This window comes from Ursus arctos, unplaced genomic scaffold (genome assembly GCF_023065955.2).
Source record: "Ursus arctos isolate Adak ecotype North America unplaced genomic scaffold, UrsArc2.0 scaffold_9, whole genome shotgun sequence".
NCBI lineage: Eukaryota > Metazoa > Chordata > Mammalia > Carnivora > Ursidae > Ursus > Ursus arctos.
The window spans coordinates 79,465,124-79,489,145 of NW_026623111.1; positions in this window are offsets into that span (position 1 = coordinate 79,465,124).

The window sequence follows — 24,022 nt, forward strand, 5'->3', positions numbered from 1 at the left end:
GATCTATGATTTATCTGAATTATGTGTGTGGGGGCAGGAGGATGAGGTAAATGTTTAAATTTTCTATTTGTTAGCCAGTTCCACCATAATTTGCTAAAAAAGACTTTCTTTCTCCAATTGAATTATCTTGGCACTTCGTTAAAAATCAATGAACTCTCTTTTCTGTTCCACTGATCACTTTGCTTTCATGATAGTATGATTAATGTGGCCTCATAGAAAGTCTTGAAATCAGATAGTAAAGTTCTCCCAACTTGGTTCTTTTTTTTTTTTTTAAGATTTTATTTATTTATTTGACAGAGAGACAGAGAGCACAAGCAGGGGGAGCAGCAGGCAGAGGGAGAAGCTGGCTCCCCACTGAGCAGAGAGCCCAATGTGGGGCTTGATCCCAGGACCCTGGGATCACGACCTGAGCCGAAGGCAGATGCTTAACCAACTGACTGAGCCACCCAGGTACCCCCCAACTTGGTTCTTATTAAAAATTATTTTGCCTATCTAAGATCCTTTGTATTTTAACCTCTTTGTATTAGAATTTAAACTAGACTTATGTATTTAACTCTGTGAAAAAATAATTCAATGTTTCGGTTATGTGATAAAAATGTTTAGATAAAACAACTTGATTCTATTGGAATTTAAAATTGATAAAAAAAATCTTGGAGTTCTTAAAAAATAAAATAAAATAAAATAAAATCAGTTGTTGAATTTCTGCAAAAGGGCCTATTCGAATGTTGACTGACATTGAGTTGCACTTTAAAATCAATGGAAAGAATTGTTACCTCAACAATAGTTTTCTAATCCAGACCATGGTTCATTGCTCCATTTTTTCAGATCTTTAGCCTCATGAATGTTTTATAGTTTTCAATGTGCAGTGATTTAACATCTCTTGTTAAATGTAATCGTAAGTATTTTGTATTTTTTATGTTATTTTAAATGGATTTTTAACTTTTCCTTTCCAATTTATTGCCTCCAGCATAAAAAAAATACAGCTGATTTTTCTGTATTGACTTTGTATCTTATGACCTTGTTAAAATTATTTCTGAGTTCTATGAGTCTGTTTTTTTAAATTTCTTAAGATTTTCTATGTAAATAATTATGGCATCTGATGATAAAGAGAGTTTCAATTCTTCCTTCTTAAGTTTATGGGTATTATTTCTTCATCTTACCTTATTACGTTGGTTAGAACTGCCAATATAATATTGAATGGATATGGTGAAAGGAGGTCTCACTCCTCTTTTTCCAGATCGTAGGGGGTAACATTCATTATTTTACTACTAATGTGATGGGTTGAGGTATTTTTGTAGGTGCTCTGTATTAGATTGAGGAAATTTCCTTTGATTCCAGGTTTGATAAGTGTGTTTTAAATTTCATCCAATGTTTTTGCTGCATTTATTGAGATATATTTTTCTTCTTTATTCTCTTAATATAGTGAATTACACTGACTGATTTTTTACTGTTAAACCAAGCTTGCATCCCTGGGAGAAATCCTAGTAACTAATAATTACTTATTCCTTTTATATATTACTGAATTATTTTTGCTACTATTAAAATTTTTTGGTCACTGTGTTCATGAAGGGTAATGGGTTCTAGATTTTGTAGTGTCTTTGCCAAGTTATAGTAACAGTGCTAAGCATGCCTCACCAAACAAATTTGGATATGTTTCTTCCTCCTATATATTTTTAAAGAATTTGTAGAAGACTGATATTATTTCTCCATTAGATAATTGGTAAGAAACATCAGTGAAACCATCCGGATCTGAAATTTTATTTATGGGAAGATTCTTGAAAACAAGTCTAATTTCTTTAATAGATAAAGCTATTTACATTTTCTATTTTTAAAAACCTGTTTTGAATACTTGTGTCTTTTGGAAAATTGTTCATTTTTTCTAGGTTGTCAAATTTATTGACCTAAGTTGTTCATAATATTCCTTTATTATCTGTTTAATGTCTGAGGGACCTATAGAGATTACCTCTCTTTCATTATTGCTATTAGTAATTTGAGTTTTCTCCCCCGCCAACCAATCCTGCTAGTGTTTTTTCAATTCTGTTGCAGAAGAGCCTATTACCATCTTTGTTAATCTTCCCTATTGTTTGCCTTTTTTACATTTCATTAGTTTTTTTTTCTCTTGTTATTCCTTTTTTGTCCTTTGTTTTGGCTTGATTTGCTCTTCATTTTGTCACTTCTTAAGATGGACACTTATAATACTGATGTTAAACTTCTCTCAATTTCTAAAGAAACACCCTAGATATATTGATATAGTGCATTTTATTATCTGGTTAACAATATTTTCAGAAACTTTGTGATTCTTTTTGATTCCTGGGTTATTTAAAAGTGTGCTGTTTAAAATCAAAATACTTTGGGTGAGGTTAGATATATTATATTACTGAATTTTAGTAATATTGTTACCAGATTTTAGTTTAATTTTGCTCTGTTCGGTGCATATTCTGAATGATTTCACTATTTTGAAATGTATTGACATTTGTTTTATGGCCTAGCATATGATTTAATTTAGTGAACAATCTATGTCCATGTGAAAATAATGTGTGTTCTGCAGTTTTTGGGTGAAGTGTTCTATAAATGTTAGTAAGTTCGAAGTAGTTAATAATGTTAAAAAAACCTTTTGTATCATTTCAGATTTTTTTCTGGCCTATCAATTGATAAGAGTTGAGTTCTAAAATCTCCATCTATGATTGTGGATTAATGTATATTTTTCTCTTATGTCAGCTTTTCATTCTATCATTATGTAATATCTTTATGATGCTTTTTCTCTTGAGATAATTTTGTCCAATATTAATATAGTCATGTCAGCTTTTCTATGCTTACTATTTGCACAACATATATTTTTTCACCTTTTTATTTTCAATATATCTGGATTTTAAATTTAAAATGAACCTCTTGCAAACATACTTTAGTTAGGTTTTTTTCCCTCATTTTATATTTTCTCGAAAATTTCAATAGCCCAGTAAAACAAATAGTTTTATAAATACTTTATCAATGGGGAAACTGAGATGGAAAAAATTTAGAAGTTTAACTTACTCAAATAATGGTACTCTAGCTTCTAATACTGTACCATTTGAATGAGATAATTAAAAATTTGATTTATCAAAAGAGATTTTGGCCTAAAACAGAAAACACAGCAGAGGTTAGTGAAAAACGCTTTATGACTTATTATCAGCCTCTCAATTCGGTTTCAACTATAACTCTGTTATCACAGCAAAATAACCATTACACCTAACCTCAACCTATTTTTTGAGCTCCAATTTATATTTATAATATCTTGTTGGATATTCCTATTTAGATTGTTACAGGCATCACACACAAGTACATAATTTTATTTTTTTTATCTTTTTTGTCCATAAAATCTATGAGTTTTTTCTTATTTTGATTAAATAAATCAACAACCTTCACCCACCAAAGTTTTTGTTTCTTATTTATTTCTCCTCTCTCTCTCTCTCTCTCTCTCTCTCTTTTTTAAAGATTTTAATTATTTATTTGACAGAGAGAGAGACAGCCAGCGAGAGAGGGAACACAAGCAGGGGGAGTGGAAGAGGAAGAAGCAGGCTCCCAGCGGAGGAGCCTGATGTGGGGCTCGATCCCAGAACGCAGGGATCATGCCCTGAGCCAAAGGCAGACGCTTAACAACTGTGCCACCCAAGCACCCCTATTTCTCCTACCTCTTGTCACCAATGTTTTTTCCTTCTACTTAAAATAGTTCTTGTGCCAATTTCTGCTTTTTCAAAACATTCGATCTGACCTTCTTGGTGGTAAAGTACTTTGCAAGGGTGTTGTAATTGGTCTCCTACTTCAGCCACATTCTCCTTCAAAAATCACAGTGATAACCAGCTTAGCCAAATCTATAAATCTTTTGCCGCTCTGACCAAAAAAAAAAAAAAAAGTTCACACTCTTAACCCTCCCTTGCTTGCATGATAATGGCTCTCTAAGTTTGGCAAAAACCAATTATTTTCACCATTGCCAAATTTGCCATGGCATCTTTCACACTTTCATGCATTTACTCTTACTGACTAGGGTATTCTGTCCGATTTCTTCTGGCCATGAACTCCTATCTATCTATCTATCTATCTATCTGTCTATCTACTAATCTATTTATCCATCTATCATCTATCACCTAATCATTTATCTATCTAATTTCCTAGCCAGCTAGTCAGCTATGTATCTAATCTAAATGTCTATTCTTTGAATCTCAATGCAAATGTGACTCCCTTGTCAAGTCTTGCCTAACCCCTCAGCCCCATGCAGAGTTAGTTGCTTCCTCTTCACTATCCTCTGTTCTCTATTTTGACATCATAGATGGTTTAATTTCTTCTTCCATCATTATTTTAACAGAAAAATCTTTGGCATATGCTTAAAATATTGAATATCAGACACATTAATAACTATCACCATAATTATAATATAAAACAAAGATTACTTTCTGTATATGTATTCATATGCTATCCTGTATATTTATTTAGTGGTAGGAGGCTCACAGGGTTGGACCATGCAGTGACTAATTTTATCGTTTGCACTGACTTGATAAATCTAGAATACTTTTTTTTGAGTGAATTTATATCCATACCATGCCGAAAAATATTATGCGCCAGAAAGAACTAATCTACCAGGTATTTTGTAGTAATTTGTGTTCATTTCACCTTTATATTGTAAATACCTTTTTTGAGGTTTCCAAATACACTGTAACTTATTTGAGAGAAGAAATCACAAGTTTTGTTCATCTCTGTCTTATTAATCCTTCGGCACATTGACTAGCACATAGTAGGCTTTCAACAATGGATAGATACAGATTTTTTAAATGCCTGTGACTTTGGAAACCAGACTGAAAAGACTGTATGATGTAAAACTATAAAAGGATAATGAGTTTCTTTTAATAGTTTATTTTAGAGGTGGGCCACTGAGTTGAATAGACATGGTAGAATAAAGGAGCTTGGGAAATAAGACAGATCTATGCAAAGAATCTCATTAAATGTTTAATCAAAATATCATGATCTGTGTAGGGAATTGAACAGACTCCCTGAGAAGTCATAAAATTAATTTGAAAGGGAATTAAAAATGGAGACTCATAGGCTGTGTAAGTGATTTTCTGTCTTATAAAGCTCCCTAAATGTGTTTATGAGCTGAGCATCCTGTCCCGAGCTCATGAAATAGGAAACAATGCATCAGTCTTGGCATCTCCTGGTATTTGAGACGCTTGGAATTATTATCTCATACTCTTGGCCGTCTCAAAGGAAACAACACAGAAGTGTATATTTGGGTCACACTTTAATTTTCCAGAAGACTGAAGAATTCAATCACTATCTACCCAGATGCAAATCTCCTGTTCTTTTTCTTTGATCACAGAGTTCATTCTTCTGGGCCTGGGTCCGCTGTAATGGGCAGCGTGGGAAGGTGTGATCCCAAGAGTATTTCAGCATTTGCTCCACATTTCTTCTCTCTCCTGACTGTCAACTTTAATTCCTGGTAGAGATCATCATGTAAATTTCACTAGCTTGTTTTCTTCCTTTATTAATAGTGATTACAAATGATAAAATACTAAGTAGGATTGTAAAATATAGTGCCTGTGTCTCCAAGTGTAAATTCTTTAAATTCTACCATTTTGGACCATAGAAAGTATACTATGGAAAAATCTAATGAGTGTACACAGAAGACTTACTCCAGAAAATTGGACAAATGAATGTCAATGTAAAATAATACTTTATGTTAAAGTAATAGTGTTTAAATGTTAAAAAGTCATATTTAAAATTAGTATTCACATAACTAAAATGATTTATTGCACACATATTTGATAATATAACTGAGATTTCAAAAATTGACGTGTGATATAAATGTTAAAGAACAGTTAATTAGCAATGAAGTCAGGCCTTTTAAAAATATAAAATTTGACTATGAGATGATGACTGTAAGTTTTCAGCCTTTTCTCTCTTCAGATGTAAAACTGTAGTTGAAAGCAAAATATGTGTTAATGCTTCAATTAGAATTATATTTAAAGAAGTGCACATTATAAATTAGAATTTACATCCAATGCATGTTTCTTAATAAAGAGACAGATATTTCCATGGACCGATCATTGTGTACTATAGCTTTCTTAGTAGCAAGAAAAAGATGATCACACTTTCATGATTTCTAAAGTACCCTTGGCATTAGACACTGGAGATTTATTTATTTATTTATTTATTTATTTAAATATTTTATTTATTTATTTGACAGAGAGAGAGAGACAGCCAGCGAGAGAGGGAACACAAGCAGGGAGTGGGAGAGGAAGAGAAGCAGGCTCCCAGCCAAGGAGCCTGATGTGGGGCTCGATCCCCGAACGCTGGTATCACACCCTGAGCTGAAGGCAGATGCCCAATGACTGAGCCACCCAGGCGCCCCAAGACACTGGAGATTTAAATCAAAGTAATTGATAATAGTTAAGGCTAGCCCAAGTTTCATGGAGGGAAAATGAAGAAGTCAAACTTTCAAAACCCATTAAATGAGCAGAAAAAGAATAGACCGTTTACTGTGTTAATGTATAGCAGAACTGCAAAGGGCTGCAGGGAACCTGAGACCAAAGGTAGCTGAGAGTCATCAGAATTCCTCAGCAATTTCCCAGAAGCATGTTCTAGAAACTTTTTTTTTTTTTTTTGGATTGAAGAGCACTAATGTAAACAGTCTAGCTGGTTTTCCTATAGAAGGAGAAGGTGAAAGATTTGATTCAAACTTTTCAAGGCACTGGCTCTAGGAAATAATTGAGAAGGAAGAGTCAGAGAATTCAGAAAGCACACAAAAATAAAATTAAAAATTATTCAAAAGAAAAATGTAACTCAAAAGAGAAATAGGAAAACAAACACCATTCCTTAAATGGATATCAGATGTTCACACACATGCTCTCAGATCCTTCTAAACCAACCCAGAATAACTGACCTATTTTCTCTATTTTACTGATGAAGATATTGAAGTTCAGGGAGTTTAAGTAACTTGGCCAATATCATGTGACTAATAAGTGTCAGGGTTTGAATTCAAGCCTAGATATGTCTGAGTCAAAAGCACGTTCCATTACCGGTATAAAATGATGTCTTTGGAGGATGAAAGAAATCTTGTGAGGAGGAACCTGTACTCTACTCAAAAGAATAATCAGGAAAAATATGTTTCAATCTTCATATTTTAAAGATTTATCGTGCTAGGTGATGATTCCTTTACTCAAACAAACATTTAGAGAGACCCACCTAATATGGTTTTTAATAACTACCTAATATGGCTTTTTAAATTTTACTATATTAAAGAGATGATGGAGAGAAACATTAAACAATTCAAACCTATTGATCACATCTTGCTTTACCCGATGTACAAAGTTGTGTATATATGAAGGCTTTCAAGAACCACTAAAGTACATTGTAAATTTTTTTCATTGGGGACCATGTGATGAATTCTCTCCAATAGTATGTGAATAAAGTAATACATGTCTAGGTTAATGTGATGAAAAGTGGAACACTCTTTCTGTTCACTCATCTGTCAACCTGACACTGAAGATCCAGTTGAAGACTCCAAGGCCCTAAAGAATTGTAGACCGCTTAATCCAAGTAGGCTGGGTCCCTAAGGATCACAGGGTACAGAGGTCTGTATTGACATTAGGCTACAAAAAAGAAAACAAACCTTTATGTATTTAGTCACTGAGATTTTTGATGTTATTGCAGTTAGTCTGCTCTGCATGCCATCAAATAGATGGTGTGTTCTTTATTCTTAACAACTAGCTATGCTGATTATTGTTTGAAGCTGAACTTGAGTTCAAGAAAGATGATGCATTAATAAAACAATCCAATGAAAATGTATGGAAGAACAATATTGACAAGAGTGTCCACTAATTCTCAGGATAAAATAACAGAAGACCCATGAGTAGTGTTTGTTTCTTGAGATGACTGTGCATCAGGATACGGATATTCAACAAGGTAAACTTGAAATTATAGAAGGTGATATATATTATCCCACAAGTATCAATAGGACATGGTGAATGGAGCACTTGGCTACACTATGGAAATAGAAACGAAATCTTTATTTATGGGACTAAACTGATTAGAAGTGGTGGCCTCTTATTGAAGAGACTGTCTTTTTTCCACTGGATGTTTTTTCCTGCATTATCAAAGATTAGTTGCCCAAAGTCTCTTCAATAAATGGTGCTGGGAAAATTGGACAGCTACATGCAAAAGAATGAAACTTGACCACTATCTCACAACATACACAAAAATAAGCTCCAAATGGATGAAAGACCTCGATGTGAGACAGGAATCCATCAAAATCCTGGAGGACAACATAGGCAGCAACCTCTACAACATCGGCCAAAGCAACCTTTTTCATGACACATCTCCAAAGGTGAGAGAAACAAAAGATAAAATGAACATGTGGGACTTCATCAAAATAAAAAGCTTCTGCACAGCCAAGGAAACAGTCAAGAAAACTAAGAGGCAGCCCACGGAATGGGAGAAGATATTTGCAAATGATGCTACAGATAAAAGACTGGTATCCAAGACCTACAAAGAACTTCTCAAACTCAATACGCGAGAAACAAATAAACAAATCATAAAATGGGCAGAAGATATGAACAGACACTTTTCCAATGAGGACATACAAATGGCTAACAGACACATGAAAAAATGTTCAAAATCATTAGCCATCAGGGAAATTCAAATCAAAACCACACTGAGATACCACCTTACACCAGTTAGAATGGCAAAAATCAACAAGGCAGGAAACAGCAATTGCTGGAGAGGATGTGGAGAAAGGGGATCCCTCCTACATTGTTGGTGGGAATGCAGGTTGGTGCAGCCACTCTGGAAAACAATGTGGAGGTCCTTTAAAAAGTTAAAAATTGAGCTACCCTATGACCCAGCCATTGCACTACTGGGTATTTACCCCAAGGATACAGACGTAGTGAAGAGAAGGGCCATATGCACCCTAATGTTCATAGCAGCATTATCCACAATAGCTAAATCGTGGAAGGAACTGAGATGCCCTTCAACAGATGACTGGATTAAGAAGCTGTGGTCCATATATACAATGGAATATTACTCAGCTATCAGAAAGAACGAATTCTCAACATTTGCTACAACATGGACGGCACTGGAGGAGATAATGCTAAGTGAAATAAGTCAAGCAGAGAAAGACAATTATCATATGATTTCTCTCATCTATGGAACATAAGAACTAGGAAGATTGGTAGGGGAAGAAAGGGATAAAGAAAGGGGGGTAATCAGAAGGGGGAGTGAAGCATGGGAGACTATGGACTCTGAGAAACAGACTGAGGGCTTCAGAGGGGAGAGGGGTGGGGGAATGGCATAGACTGGTGATGGGTAGTAAGGAGGGCACATATTGCATGGTGCACTGGGTGTTATACACAACTAATGAATCATCGAACCTTGCATCGGGAACCAGGGATGTACTGTATGGTGACTAACATAATGTAATAAAAAAACATTAAAAAAAAAAGACATAAAAAAAAAGAAGTGGTGGCCTCCTTGGGTGTGTAAGAAGATATACTTGCTCCTTCTTCTCCCATCTTTCCTTAGACTTGAAGGTTCTCTCTGTCCATCTGACTTCCAGTTCCATACTACAGTCTGAACTAATGCTGTCAAATTTTTCCCCAGCAGATGGACTGAAGCTTGGTTTACTCCAAGGAAAACTATATGATGAAGTCTGTTCATCTCATCCCCACCCCAGGGTCAGCCCTAAAATATGGGTGGATCACAGTATGTCACACTGGGTCACTTCGGCTTGACCCAGTATCTTCCTGCGTACATTTTTTGGGTAAGAATCTCACTGAGTGCATAACTAAGTCTCCTCCAAGTTATCATAGCATTCATCTGTGGGGGAATTGTGAGGTTATTGTGGTAGTATGCGTTTGGAGGTTATTTGAATGAAAACAAATGCTGGAAGACAAAAGCACTAGCAACTGCTCTTGTAGGAGTCAACATATTAGACCAGTTGGCTGAGTTGGAAAATGCAATCAAAATACAGGGATAGAGGCATGTAGCTAATATACAAAAGATACAGGGAAGTGTATTAAAGCCGTTATACAAAAAAGATGTCTTTTGGAAGCCTCATTTCATTTAAAGAAAAAACCCTGATACCTTGTTGACTTTTCTCACTAACAGATTCATTTTCTAGAAGATGATGGAAGCAGCTATAGAGAATGCTACTTTGAAAATCATTGCAAGACAAAATGAAGAGGTGATTTTTGGTGTTTAAACAGTGGCAAAAAAAATCAAAGGAAGATTATATACAATGTATAGTCTGATCTGTGTACTGACCTTTAGGAAAGCAGCTTCAAAATATTCATTAAAAAAACCCCATAAGTCTATGTTTAGCAACTTAAAAGAAGAGGGTAATTCAAAAAGACCAGGAATCTCTGAGAAAATAAATTCTGATAATTCAATCATAAATAATGCCCTCAAAAAGAAAAAGAAGATGACTTCTAAAGAAATCAGTGTAGCTCTACAGGGAGTTATCTAGGAATGCACAAATGATGAAGAAGAGACACATTTCAAAGAAAGACTATAAAGAAGTATTCTAACCAGAAAATTCATTATAAAACTATTAAAACTCAGAATAAGCTAGGGTTTGTGAAATATACAAAAAATGTCTATTTTTCTGCTTTGAATGAAAAAAGACCATAAGGAAGGATTAGTCTTGGCTCTGATGTAATGTTAAAAGGGAGAATGGAGAACAAACCCACATTTATTTCACTTCTACTTTCCATATGAAAGACAATGATCTTCAAAGTGTCCGGGATAAAACTTGTCCAAGAAATTAGGCTCAAGGTAAGCAAGAAAGGAGAAGTTAAACCTACGTTTACTGACATCTACTGTATGCAGTGCAATTATTCAGCAATTACTTTTTTGTAAATTTACTGCACATATTCATATGGGTTCTGGGTATATAGCAATGAATGTATTAAATAAGTGCTTGAGATCAAAAGCTTTGATCACCAGTGAAATTTTATACACGCGTAGGAATTTAAATTTTATACACATATAGGAATTTAAAAGGTATCATTACTTTTACAAAAAAAGGAAATTGAGGCTACAAGGTCATTAATTTACCCAAGGTCATAAAGCATACTTAGTATAGACACTAGAATGGGAATCTAACACAAACAGGTATTTTCTACTTTCTATCATTGTGACTTTTTTGTAGAGAGTCAGAGTTCATATGAGACAACTAGGGTGCAAAACTAACTGTGGGTTATGGTCCGCTGGCATTCTACAAAATCCACATCATAAATGAAGACTGAGGCATATTTTAAAAAATTTAGATGCAGATAATTATAAAGAACAGCTAATACACTGTATTTTTGAATAAAAGTGCAACTTAATTTTGATAGGTCAAATAAACAACATGAAGTTTAATAGAGAAAATATAAAATTTTAGACTTTAAAAAATTAAACATTCACAAAGAAGGGAGATATATGGCTTAACATTTCTTCATATTAAAAAAGTTCCAGATTTTAATTATTACAATCCAAGTGTACATAACAGTATAAAATGGCTTTTTATGAAGATAAGACCATCTCAGCATCATTTCTATTCTGCGGCATGACCACACAAAGTATATTTTAAGTAAGACATTGTCATATTGAAGTCCACCCCAAAGAGATCCATACAGAGATTAGAAAGATCAATGTGTATTTGAACCCCTTCTGCATCTCCAGTGCTTAGCTGTGGGTCTAGGACAAAACTGGTGCTCAGTAATTATGTGTTGAATAGCAAACTGTGGGCACCAAGTAACAAAGGGCGTAGTTAAAGAAACTGGAAAGTTTCACAGGGCAATAACAGCTGTCCTTAAGTAAGGGAAGATTTATCATGTAAAAAATAAATGAGAGATTTTCTAGTAGTTTGAGAGAGTTAAATATGTTCCCTCTCCTCTCCCTCTGCTGCAGTAAAATGAAACCTTTGAAATGATTAGAGGTATCCAAAAATGGAAGGTAGCCTTTCCAAGTGGGAGCTCCCTGTTGCTGCACGTGTTAAGGAAAGACCAGCAAATTTAAGAGAGATGGCGGGCAGGTGTCTGCTGTAAACAATTCTAAAGGAAAATCTCTCTGACTTTATGTATGAATGTTGTTGGACCTTGTTTCTTGATTGTTTCGTGATATTTCTTATTTTCTTAGTTCACTAGTCCTCAAAATGTTTCAGGGTTAGCTTTTAAATGTTTCATCTAAAAAACTTTAGATTTAGGGTTTAAACCCTCTAAAGTTCAAAATGGGTTACTGTTTTAATTGATAAGTAAAACTGAAAGAAAATTAAAAGAAAAAAACAGTGTCTTCACTTTCAGAAAAATATTTAGAGCTAAAATGGATAACTTTGTTTTTTAAAAAAAATATTTTATTTATTTATTTGTCACAGAGAGAGAGAGAGAGAGCACAAGCAGGGGGAGCAGCAGGCAGAGGGAAAGGGAGAAGCAAGGTCCCCATTGAGCAAGGAGTCCGATGGGGGACTCCATCCCAGGACCGTGGGATCATGACCTGAGCCGAAGGCAGTTGCTTAACCGACTGAGCCACCCAGGCGCCCTAAAATGGATAACTTTGAATGGAAGTAGAAGTTATAAGCAATGAGATTACACTTTGAGAGGTGTGAAGTGTCACAGTGAACTGCAGTGACTGCTAGAGCTTCCAGAAGGGAGGATGTGGTCTTCCCTATGCTGTCCCTGATCCCTCTGCTTCTGCCGTAGCCTTCATGTCACTTTGTACTCACCAGTAACTCTTCCAAGCCCCTCTCTTCCCCAGGAGGCTGTGAGCAACATGGGGCAGACATGCTTTCCATCTGACCCATCATAACATCCGAGCAGCTAACAAAGTGTTAATGTATTAAAGTCAGTAAATATTTGCTGAGTAAAGTGTATGGATAGATCGTGGAATCCTTACTGTTTTAAAATCCAATATTATATTTTATATGGAGCATTTTTATTTTTGGAATGGAGTAGTGAGAGCATTAATAGAACGATGCTGAAACATATATACCTTCAATGGTGGTGAAGCTATTTAAAGATTTGATCTTTTTATTTTAAAACATTTATTTACTGATAATTATTCTCTATTAGTATATTATTAAATACCTAACCTTTAAACTTATTAAACTTTCATTTCATTGCTGTCGTCAATAGAAGTGTCTGAGTGCCTCTTAGCATACAGCAATGATCACTATATGAAGCAAAAGAAACCCTCATTCACCCATTCACCAAATGTTTGCTAAGATGCTGTGCTAAGATAACAGGGATAGAAAAATGAATGGGGCACAGCACCTACTTTTGGAAGCTCTTGGACATGGGAGGGACAAAGGTGTAAGTAGCTAATTACACCATGATAACACTGCATAAATAAAAGTTGGTGCACTTGTGGTGCATATCTAAAATAGATAAGGCAGATATATCGAGGTATATATAAATAAATACATCTATTTATAATAAATAATACATAGTTGATTGAAAAGAAGAGGAGCGTAGGAAATTTTCATCAGGTACCTCCAGACAATAGATGTTGACTATCTATTGTCTGGAGGTACCTGATGAAAATTTTCTACGCTCCTCTTCTTAAGTAGAGAGTAGCAGGTAATGAAATAATAAATAAGAACTATAGTCATTACTGGCTTTTGCAGAGTGCCTTGTTCACCACAAAGCTCACAACAATTTTGCAGATGAAAATCTGAGGTTAAGAGAAGTTAAGGGATTAGCCCAGATTTCCTGGCCAGTAAATGATGTAACTAGAATGGCAGCCCAGCCTTTAATACACAGTATTTTTCACTCTTGCCTAAAGAAAAGGGTCTTCAGAAGTACTTAACTCATTGAAATGAATATTCCATACACGTATCTCTTTTCTGTAAAATTACTTTGAGTTCAAGGATTTTATGCATAAAAAATACTACCTAAATGTGACAGATAGATTTTACATAACTACATTAATTCAACACAGAAGCACCGTCTTCTGCCTTCCACGTCCTTCTTATCTACCTGCAAAATAACTCAGGAACATTATTCAAGTTGGAAGCACACAGCCTCTGCTAGCTTTAACAAGAAAACCTATCTTCAATGTCTTTTTCTTTCTTTTTTAAAAAAAAAATGGACCAAGTAGATGAATAGTTTAGTTTCTTTTTATCATAGTGATGGTATTCTGAATTGATGGCCATGACAGATCTGTCCTTTACCCTAAAAAATAATGACACTTTTCAAGGTAAGTTGCTGTCACATACTGATTACCTGGACGGAGATAAAAAGAACAGTAACACAAATTATAAATATTCTGGCTTCTGAGTTCAGAAGACTATTTGTAGGAGGATGGAAATTTTGACTGGAATCATAGCAAACTCCAAACCTTCTTTTCATGTATAATTTTCATTTCTGATCTTTTGAATCTCTTACCAGGAAGTTTTTGGGTTTATAAACAAAAGTCAAATTGAATGGAAATTATCTATGTGCTCTAATATTTAATGCTGGAATTATCAGCACTGATGTTAACATGGGCTTTATTTTTTAATTAATTAATTAATTAATTAATTTCAGACAGAGAGAGAGAGAGAGCATGAGTGAGCACGAGCGTAGGGGAGGGGCAGAGAGAGAAGCAGTCTCCCGGCTGAGCAGAGAGCCGATGCGGGTCTTGATCCCAGAACGCTGGGATCACGACCTGAGCCAAAGGCAGACACTTAACCGACTGAGCCACCCAGGTGCCCCTGACATGGGCTTTAAAGTAAGACAGACAGTTTTAGCTGTCTGCTTCCACTCATTAACACTGTGACTATGAACTCATTATTTCAAATACTATGCCTCACTTTTCTCATGTGTGAAAATGGAGATATTAAAATTTTGGACTTTAAAAAAAAATTATTTATTTATTTGAGAGAGAGAGAGTGCATGTGAGCCACAGTAGGGTCATGGGGGGGGTGGAGAGAGAATTTCAAACAGACTCCCTGCTCAGTAGAGAACCTGACCTGGGGCAGACATGGGACTCGATCTCAAGACCCTGAGATCATGACCTGAACTAAAATCAAGAGTTGGATGCTTAACCAACTCAGCCACCCAGGCTCCCCTAAAATTTTGGACTTCTATAAAGCAGGTGAGGTGATCTTCATAAAGTAATGAGCACAGTGACAGGCATGTTAAGTGCTTAATAAATATCATCTACTGTTATTGGATTCCAGGAAAAGGTTTTCAAAGCTCAAGATTTGTTTCATTTTAAGTTTGTAAAAAATGTTTGATGGATCAATAATTCTGTAGGTTAAAGAATTGTGTAGGGATTCACTAGACACTGAGTTATAAGATCTGAATTTGTCTTTCCTAGTTTTGTTTCCTAGATCGTTTTACTTTTATTTGCTTCAAATTTGTCAGTGCTAAAAGGGAAATAATAGTATCTGCCTGTATATCAGAATTTTAAATCTAGAAAAGTTGACAGGTATTGTCAATTGTAATTTATTTATTTTACTGAAAAAGAAGCTAAAAAATAGAAACGACAGAAGTTTTACGGCAGTCGGAATTAGAAACTAGCAACAAATTCCATTCTAGTTTATGTTTTTGGTAGACAAATGAATTGTGCACAAATTAGAAATAACACATCTAGTACCAAGTCTGGCTTTTGCTTTTATAGTAAACTCTCTGTCCACGTTTGGAATCTTTATTTAAAATGATATTTTGCTTTACAGCTGGCCATTCCAGGCTTATCTAATCAATCTACTCAGTGGCCTATTTAGTCTATTGGGAATGGACCATCTTGAAACACCCCTCCACTATAAAGAAAATTATTTTCAGTAATATTCACAAAATGAAATAAATAGTAATAATTCCAAAAAGAAGCATAGACAAAAATTTTCTTTCATTGAACCTTGTATATGTAACTATGCAAGTGGAAACAAATTAATTAAATGTGATAATAAAAAAGGAAAACAGTAATTAATACTTTTTAATCACATTATTACTTTTAAAAACCCCAGAATAATGACACATCTGTAAGTGCTCCCAAGGAGTAAACGCTGCAAGTTTCAGATAATAATTTGCAAATCGAACGACAAGCTAAAGTAATTCAAGTTCTGTTTCCTTAGCTATACAATCACTGGGACCATACTTATTTAAATGTAGTGCTTAAATGTAGGCATCTGTAGTAACACAAAGATGGGGTCATCCGACTCAGCGCTGTCCTGGTGTAGACTCACATTGGCTCAGTGGCTATTGTGAGCATCTCTTCCCAACTCTTGGCTCAATGCCATCAGATTGGCAGCTTGAGATTAGTCGTGGAAGGTGTAGTATACCAAAGTATCCGGAAGTACAGCAATCCAAGGGTATTTCTCCAGAGATCCGATTGTTAAACATTTACCTGCACATCAGAGATCACCTGCACTCGGAGAGAGCCCAAACTATTTCAAACTGTTGAGGTGGTGCTATCAAAACAATGATCCAGGGTAAGTTCAAGAGTTGAGAGCCAAGTGGATAGGTGGCAGTTCTCTGAGTTAACTTTCACATAGAGAGCAACATAACTGGAGAAACTGTTTAAAATGTGGATTGATAAAAGATCATTTAGAATTGTTGGCCCATGTTGATAATAAAAAGCAGAGCAATTTCAAATTGGTTTTATTATTTGTTCAATTTTTAACTTTATGAAGGTGTAATTTACTTGCATGTATTCAAAGGGCACAATTTGATGAATATTATAGCCATATACTCTGAATCCCCGCCACTGTCAACGAACAAACATTCCTATAACCCCCAAGATTCTTCTTGCCCCCCTGCCCCCCCCACAGCCCTAGACAGCAACTGATAAGATTTTTGTCACCAGGGATTAATTTTATTTTCTAAAAGTTTAAATAAATGGAATAATGTACTACATACTCTTTTGTGTCTAATTTTTTCCCACTGAACCATAATGATTTTGAGATTCACCCAATGTGTGACATTTCTCAGTACTTTATTCTTTTCACTGCTGAGTACTTTCCCATTAAATACATAGAGCACATGCATTTTGGTTATCCATTCACATACTGATGGACATTTAGATTGTTTCCAGTTTGGGGGCTCTGTGAATAAAGGTGTACACATCTTTGTGAAGATATAGGTTTTCATTTCTTTAGGGGTAAATTAGTAGAAGCGGAATGCCTGGGTTGCATGGTTATGTTTTGCCCTTTTAAAAGACAGAAAACTCTCTACAGAGGTTGTACCATTTTGCATTCCACTGGCAGTGTAGGAGTCTTCTAGCTACAGTTGGAAGGAGCAGTTCACGCTCTCCTAGCAGAGAAATAAGAGCCTACTGGAGCTGGGTGAGTCACACAACTTTCCCAAAACAATTAGTTTGGCTTCTATTTACCCAGTTTTGCAACACACGTTTATGATAGCTGAGATCTGAGTCAGCTCCACTACAAACTGTATGCTAGGAGTTGGGAGGAAATAGTTCCCCAAAGGGAAACTGAGGCACTAGGAGGAAGCACTCTAGGAGCTCAAACATCAACATAATTCTACTATACAATTCCATTATGTACAGAAAACTCTGCTGGAAATAACAGCTTTTTAAACTTAGAAATATATAATTGTAGGAAAAATCCATTTTTAGTTGGAATAATAGTGCAATGAAACACAGCACCTAATAAACATATGCTCAGAACATTTAACACAGAAACTGATGGGTGGGTGTTGGGAAAAACATATTAAGGCCATTGCTTTCCACTCCTTTTTTTGTTTGTTTGTTTGAAATTCATAGAAATCTGTCTGTAAGGCAGCTGGGCGTACTGGCTAAAGGCAGATGGTGGTGTTCTCCTGCTTGGTAACACAGAGAGCTGGAGAGGAGGTGCAGATGGCCAGGTGGGGGAGGATTTAGAAATGTGTGTGAGGCCAGTGCTAACTTTAGGGATCAGAGAATTGACGTAAACCTAAAACTTTTGGAATATTTGTTAACTTGACAAATTATGGTCTAGAACCTTTGAACATTACTGTTGTTATTCAACCTTGGCCTTAGATAAGAGGCAAAGAAGGGAAGAGAGGTGAATCAGTTGACATTCCCATTTTTCAGCAGCTTATTAAGTTAGCTCTCTTTATGGGTACAGAATCTGATGTTTTCTTGTTCCATTTCCATTCTTTATAAGCTGTTTGTGATTTCTGAAAGTTATTTAACTTAGTAATTTTATTGACTTTATATTCTATACCTTACCACCACTTTCTATCCCCCTTATCTTGCTCATCTAACTGTATATAGTATATAAATATATTTATATTTACACATTATATATTTATATATGTATTATGCAAATACTATTAAAATACAATATGCAAATACTATATATTAAAATACATAAATTTGAAAGTATATGTAATGTATAATTGTGTATATATATCATATATATACTTTTAAATTTATGTATTTTTTATTATCCTTTTTTCTCCATCCTCTCAGTAAAACAAAAACTCCATAAAGGAAGACTACTTTATTTATTCTTTTCACTGTTGTATTTCTTTTGCCAAGAAAAATTCCTGGCATGAAGTAAGCATTTCAAAATTTTTGTTCAATGTTTTCTGATTTGTTTTGGATAGGCAAGGGAAAGTTAAAGATGAGAATAGGACTTTGCCTGACTTATTTGGTGACATATCATAAGCGCCAACAGTGGTGCCCAACAAACAGTAGTGTCTTAATAACCATTTGTTGGATGAATTCAAGACACCCATTCTTTAATCCTTCTTTGTGAAGGAGACAATGTTAACTCTTGGGTAGGGAGGGAAAGCAGAAGTAACGGTGGTTTGAAAGAGATGCTGAAGATTTGTAATAATTATTGTGGGGAATTGTAAAAGTAGCCAATCAGAGACCGCCAAAAGGATTTCCCAGTTGAGGAAACTCTTTATTTGTAGTGGCCGCAGTCAGCATGATTATATAATTTCCTCCAACAATGCTCAGCTATCAAGGACAAGGAAGTAGATGGCTTCATTGACCTAACACCACCACCCTCTAAAATAATTGATCTCCTGCTTAACAGAAACCTCTGTGATGTGTCATGGGATATAGACTGGATAGGAAGAAAAACAAGTACAGGGGATGGGGGGGGACTGGGGCAAAAGGCAAGCATATAAGGATTAGAAAACTCAGGGGAGAACGAATAGTGGGAGGTGTGAGAGACTGAAAACATGATTGATTTTGTCACAGAATGGAATCTCAGAATTTATTATTTAGGAAGTATTCGAGTTTCTAGGTGATAAGATTCATCCTGAGACCAGGGTAAAATGTCAGCACGAAGTAGTATGATTGTGTTTGAGGTTTGTGAGGCATGGGGTGTGGGTGGAAAGGACCAAGGAATAGAGAACCAGGTTCTAGTTGGGTCTTAGGGGTCAGACTGGAGATGCGGACTCTGAGTCATAGCCAATATCTCCAGTGACAAGGGTGAAATTGCCTGAGGAGTCTATAGTTGACGGACTTACAGCGTGATAGTGGGAGTAGATAGACAACTACAGCTTCGTAAGAGGAAGAGAGTAGCCAATAAACGTCTCAGAAGTGGCAACAGGGGGCTAAGAGAATAGGCTTGCAGGGCATAGGGTATCAAACTAGGAAGCAAGATGACAAGTCGCAAGCGATAGCAGCTGAATATAGAGAGACATTAATGATTCGGACTAGGGTGGTAGGAGTTTTTGATGAGGGCAGTAGTAGTGAGGAGTTGTCATTTGGGTGTTGTTTTTTGAAGGTAAAATCAACAGGGGTGGCTGATGGAATTAGATGTATGGCATGAAGCTCCTTGGTATTTAGTCTGAGAAAACTGGATGAATGTTAATACTGGGGTGGAAGGCAAGGAAAGGAGTCATGTTGAAGGAAAACAAAAGAGTTTTCATTTGAGTTTTATCAGTGTAAGAAATTTATTTGGCCGCTATTTAGATATTCATAGGAGTGTTAAGAACCATGTCATGCGTTATATCTTCTTATTGATTCTATGAGGTGAATACTAATGTTATTCCAACTTAACAGATGAGATTTGGAGAATTAGAAGAACAATGCCTATGTCATCAAGTTAGAAAGCCTGAAGGGCAAAATTTGAACCAAGGCTGTCCGATTAGAAAGTACTAATTCCCTAGATGAGTTAAACCATATGATCACTCATTTATGGAACATAAGATTGGTAGGAGAAGAAAGGGAAGAAGGAAGGGGGGGTAATCAGAAGGGGGAATGAACCATGAGAGACTGTGGACTCTGGGAAACAAACTGAGGGCTTCAGAGGCGAGGGGTTGGGGGAGTGGGATAGACTGGTGATGGGTAGTAAGGAGGGCACGTATTGCATGGTGCACTGGGTGTTGTACGCAAGTAATGAATCATGAAACTTTACATCAAAAACCAGAGATGTACTGTATGGTGACTAACATAATATAATAAAAATTATTGTAAAAAAAGTACTGATTCCCAATCACTATTTTATACAGCTGAGACCCTCCTGCTCAAGTGGATACAAGGTATATGATGTCTGAAGCAGATGCAACTGGGGGAGGTTCTTTAAGAAAAAAAAATTACCACTATAAAATTGCTTATGGAAGTAAATATTTAGAATGAGAAATTATAATAAATTGTACACTTTAAAACTGCCCAATACCATAAATATCACAAAATCTAGAAAATTAGCATAATTCTTAAAAGTTAACACATGAACACATTTCTATAATATTTTGCTACATTGTTTGCCTGCATACTCTTTGATCATCTCTGCCTATGACAAAGGTTTTGTAATGCCATTTGCTGTAGACAAAAACTGAAAGATAAATTAGTTAGGCATCTTCTGTGATTAAAATTGACAAATTTTAATCATTGAGTGTTGAGAAAAGTTTCTTTCAGATTTATAACTTACCAATAGTAATGCTGTATAAATGTGTAGGATTGTTTAGGAATTTATTTGGGAAATCTGAGAAAACATTCAAGTTTGGCAATAACACATAACCCAATGACGCATTGTTAGTTTCTTTCCAGGTCTTTCAGGGGCCCAAGCAGGGCAGGGACACTGGGAATCCACGTCTGGTACTGGTTTCTCTCCAAGGAATCAGGGGAAGAAGTGATAGGGCCAGGAGGTTTTTGCTGTGTGTGGTGTAACATGAGAGCTACCCTTCCTGAGTGGCCAGAGAGGCAATTGGCTCTCTCCTAAGGAACTCACCATCTGATGGAATTATCGGTTCTCCAACTGTGAGGTGAAAGCCAGGGGGTGAAAAGGAAAACATTGGTGAAAATGATCCTTTTCACAAAATCCTCAGCAGCTCTGTTTAAAAAATACTAAACCTGGCATTACTTTTCTTATTTCTCTTACCTTCCTCCCATGAGTCAATAAAAATAATCTACTAAATATTTATCTTGCTGAAGTTTTCTTTTTCTTTTTTTCTTTTTTTTTTTTAAAGATTTTATTTATTTATTTTGACAGAGAGAGACAGCCAGCGAGAGAGGGAACACAGCAGGGGGAGTGGGAGAGGAAGAAGCAGGCTCATAGCAGAGGAGCCTGATGTGGGACTCGATCCCGGTACACCAGGATCACGCCCTGAGCCGAAGGCAGACGCTTTAACGACTGCGCTACCCAGGCGCCCCTTGCTGAAGTTTTCTTATTTTAAAATATATCCTTGTTGAAGGCTAAGTGTATGTAGACATGATACATATTTTCTTTGTGATTAACTAATCAATAATTGAAAGCATTGCCACGATTATAGCCCTCCTCGAGCACACTATCATAAAACAGTGATTGAACTTGAACGGTGCATGGTTTTCTTTCTTCACTCAATTTTCCTTTGCCTGAATTAATTACATGTTCAGGACCCTTTCTGCTGGTGTATAACAGCTGTGAAATGAGAATAAGGAGGTTCACTTTTTTTGTATCCTTGGAGTGAAACGTGGACGAGGACTGGAATAATCATTACAGAAGAGTGACTGCTTGTCTTGGTTGGAAAAATATAAGGAACTGAAAGAAAAAGAAATAGTGTGAGTATGAAAAAAAGTCAGGAAATTTGTATAAAAAAGTGGTTTCTGGGACGTTTGGAATCCCATTAAACCCCTTTTTGGTTCCATATGTTTGGTAGGCTAGAAGGTATCAATGGAGGCACCTTGACTCAATTTAACATGCTTAATGGAATTTCAGAATTCAACATATATGGTGCGGGAGGTTCCCAGCAGCCCACAGCTCAATGTCACTCTTTAATTGATATTTCAGAGTGCCTGGACTCAATCTCCCACCTGACAATTCAGCAGGAAGCCCAGTCTGATAACATCAGAAATTCCCAGGGGTCCCTACTGTCCTAGCGGTGTGCTGATGGGTCATAAATTCCAACTCATTCTAGAGGCCAGGAGAGTCCTCCCTGGGGCCACCTGATGGCTGCTTCCAAAGCCGTCAGTGTATAGACAAGTATGCTGCTGTTCCAGGGGCAGGAAATCGCTGAGCTCACCGTAGTCGGACTCCCAATGTCCATCGCACAACTGGGCATGCTCTGTGCTCCGAGAGCTGCTTCTGGCATGCTTGGCTAGAAGGGCGGGAGGAAAAGAGGACCCCTAAACTCGGTCTGTGGCATCAGCAAACTATAGGTCTACACGCAAGAGCCATACTAGGCCCTTATGAAAACTAAATCGTAAGAATTTCAATCTATTTTAATAAAAAAGTATAAAATCATATATTTTAGGTACATAATTAGGTATAAAAGTGAGTATTTTCTTAGAATGAGGAAACATATCATAATGCGTTGTGGAATCTTCGGAGAATCAGGCCCCTTTCTTTTAAGATTCACTTTAAGCAATTTGCCAGAAATGCTTCATAGACATAGTCCTTGAGTGCTTACCCTCCCATCACAGAACATTTTAAACTCTGAACAACTCGTCCACAATCCCAGGGGCCTGGACAAGGGAAAGTCCCTGAAAGGGAAGTTCTATTAGCTTCATGATAAAGTCACCTCTGCCTATGTAGGAAGTGTCGCCTCTGGGTGCATTGCTGACTACCTGGTGTTCTGCCAGGACCACTGGCCCTTGCCATTTGGATGCTTTGTGCATAGCCACCACTGAGGTGGTCCGCACCTGCTGGAGTCTGGGGAGTGCTTAGAGATTTGGTCCGCTCACACCATCACCTCCTCTTCCTCACTTTGTTGCGAGGGCTGGTCCTGCCGGTGAAGCTCAGGCTGCCATGGTTTCTTGAGGTTTGAATGAGAGTATGACTTTTTTCAGTCCTTATCTGGTGAAGGGGCCCCTTGACAAAATGAGCAATTCCACCACCATAGACCATTTTAATTTTATTCAATTGTATTTATATCTCCTATCCCTAGTAAAAGATGTGCAATGAAGAGTTCCCCCAACCCCAACATCCTTCTCCTCCTGCTATGCAATTCTTCCCCTCACTGTTATTGTTTCTTGGGTAGCATTATAGAAATATATTTTGCAAAAATAAAAAATCTGTGTATATATGTGTTGATGATAGCCTCTTCCATTCTTTTTTTAACAGCCTAGAGGAAGTTAACTTATTCTGTTATTATATAATTTGCTAGAATTCTCTGCTGAGAATGATCTGAGTACAATGCTTATAGGAGAAGAAGGAAGTTCTTAGACATCTTTCTCTGTTTCTTCTACAGTGACATTTTATCTCGTATTGTGTGGGATACTCTGCTTCCTCTTCTTAGCATTTACCTGGCATGACTTTTTTCTGTTTTAGCATAGTATTTTGCTTTGTCATCCAAGTGCTACTATGTGAGTTTAGTCTGATTACATTTATTGATGTGACTGATTTTTTTCTGTTATACTATTTCAGATGTTTTCTCTTTTCATAACTCTAAATATAGACTCCCTGTGAACCCAATGGTGGCATATGAGTTGGGGGTTCTGTGCTAGTTATGTTCACCTTTGTGTTGTTAAACATACTCGGCCAACTTTACTCTTTAATTTGTTACAGAAGACATTGGAATATTTACTTTTCTAGCTTTGGCTAATTTTTGAGTTACTACAGATTATATTATTTACATTTTTATCTGATCTCATAATCTTAACATTTGTTTCAGTCTTGGTTCTTTGGTTAAACAGATTCAGTTTTATCACACAAATTTCTTTG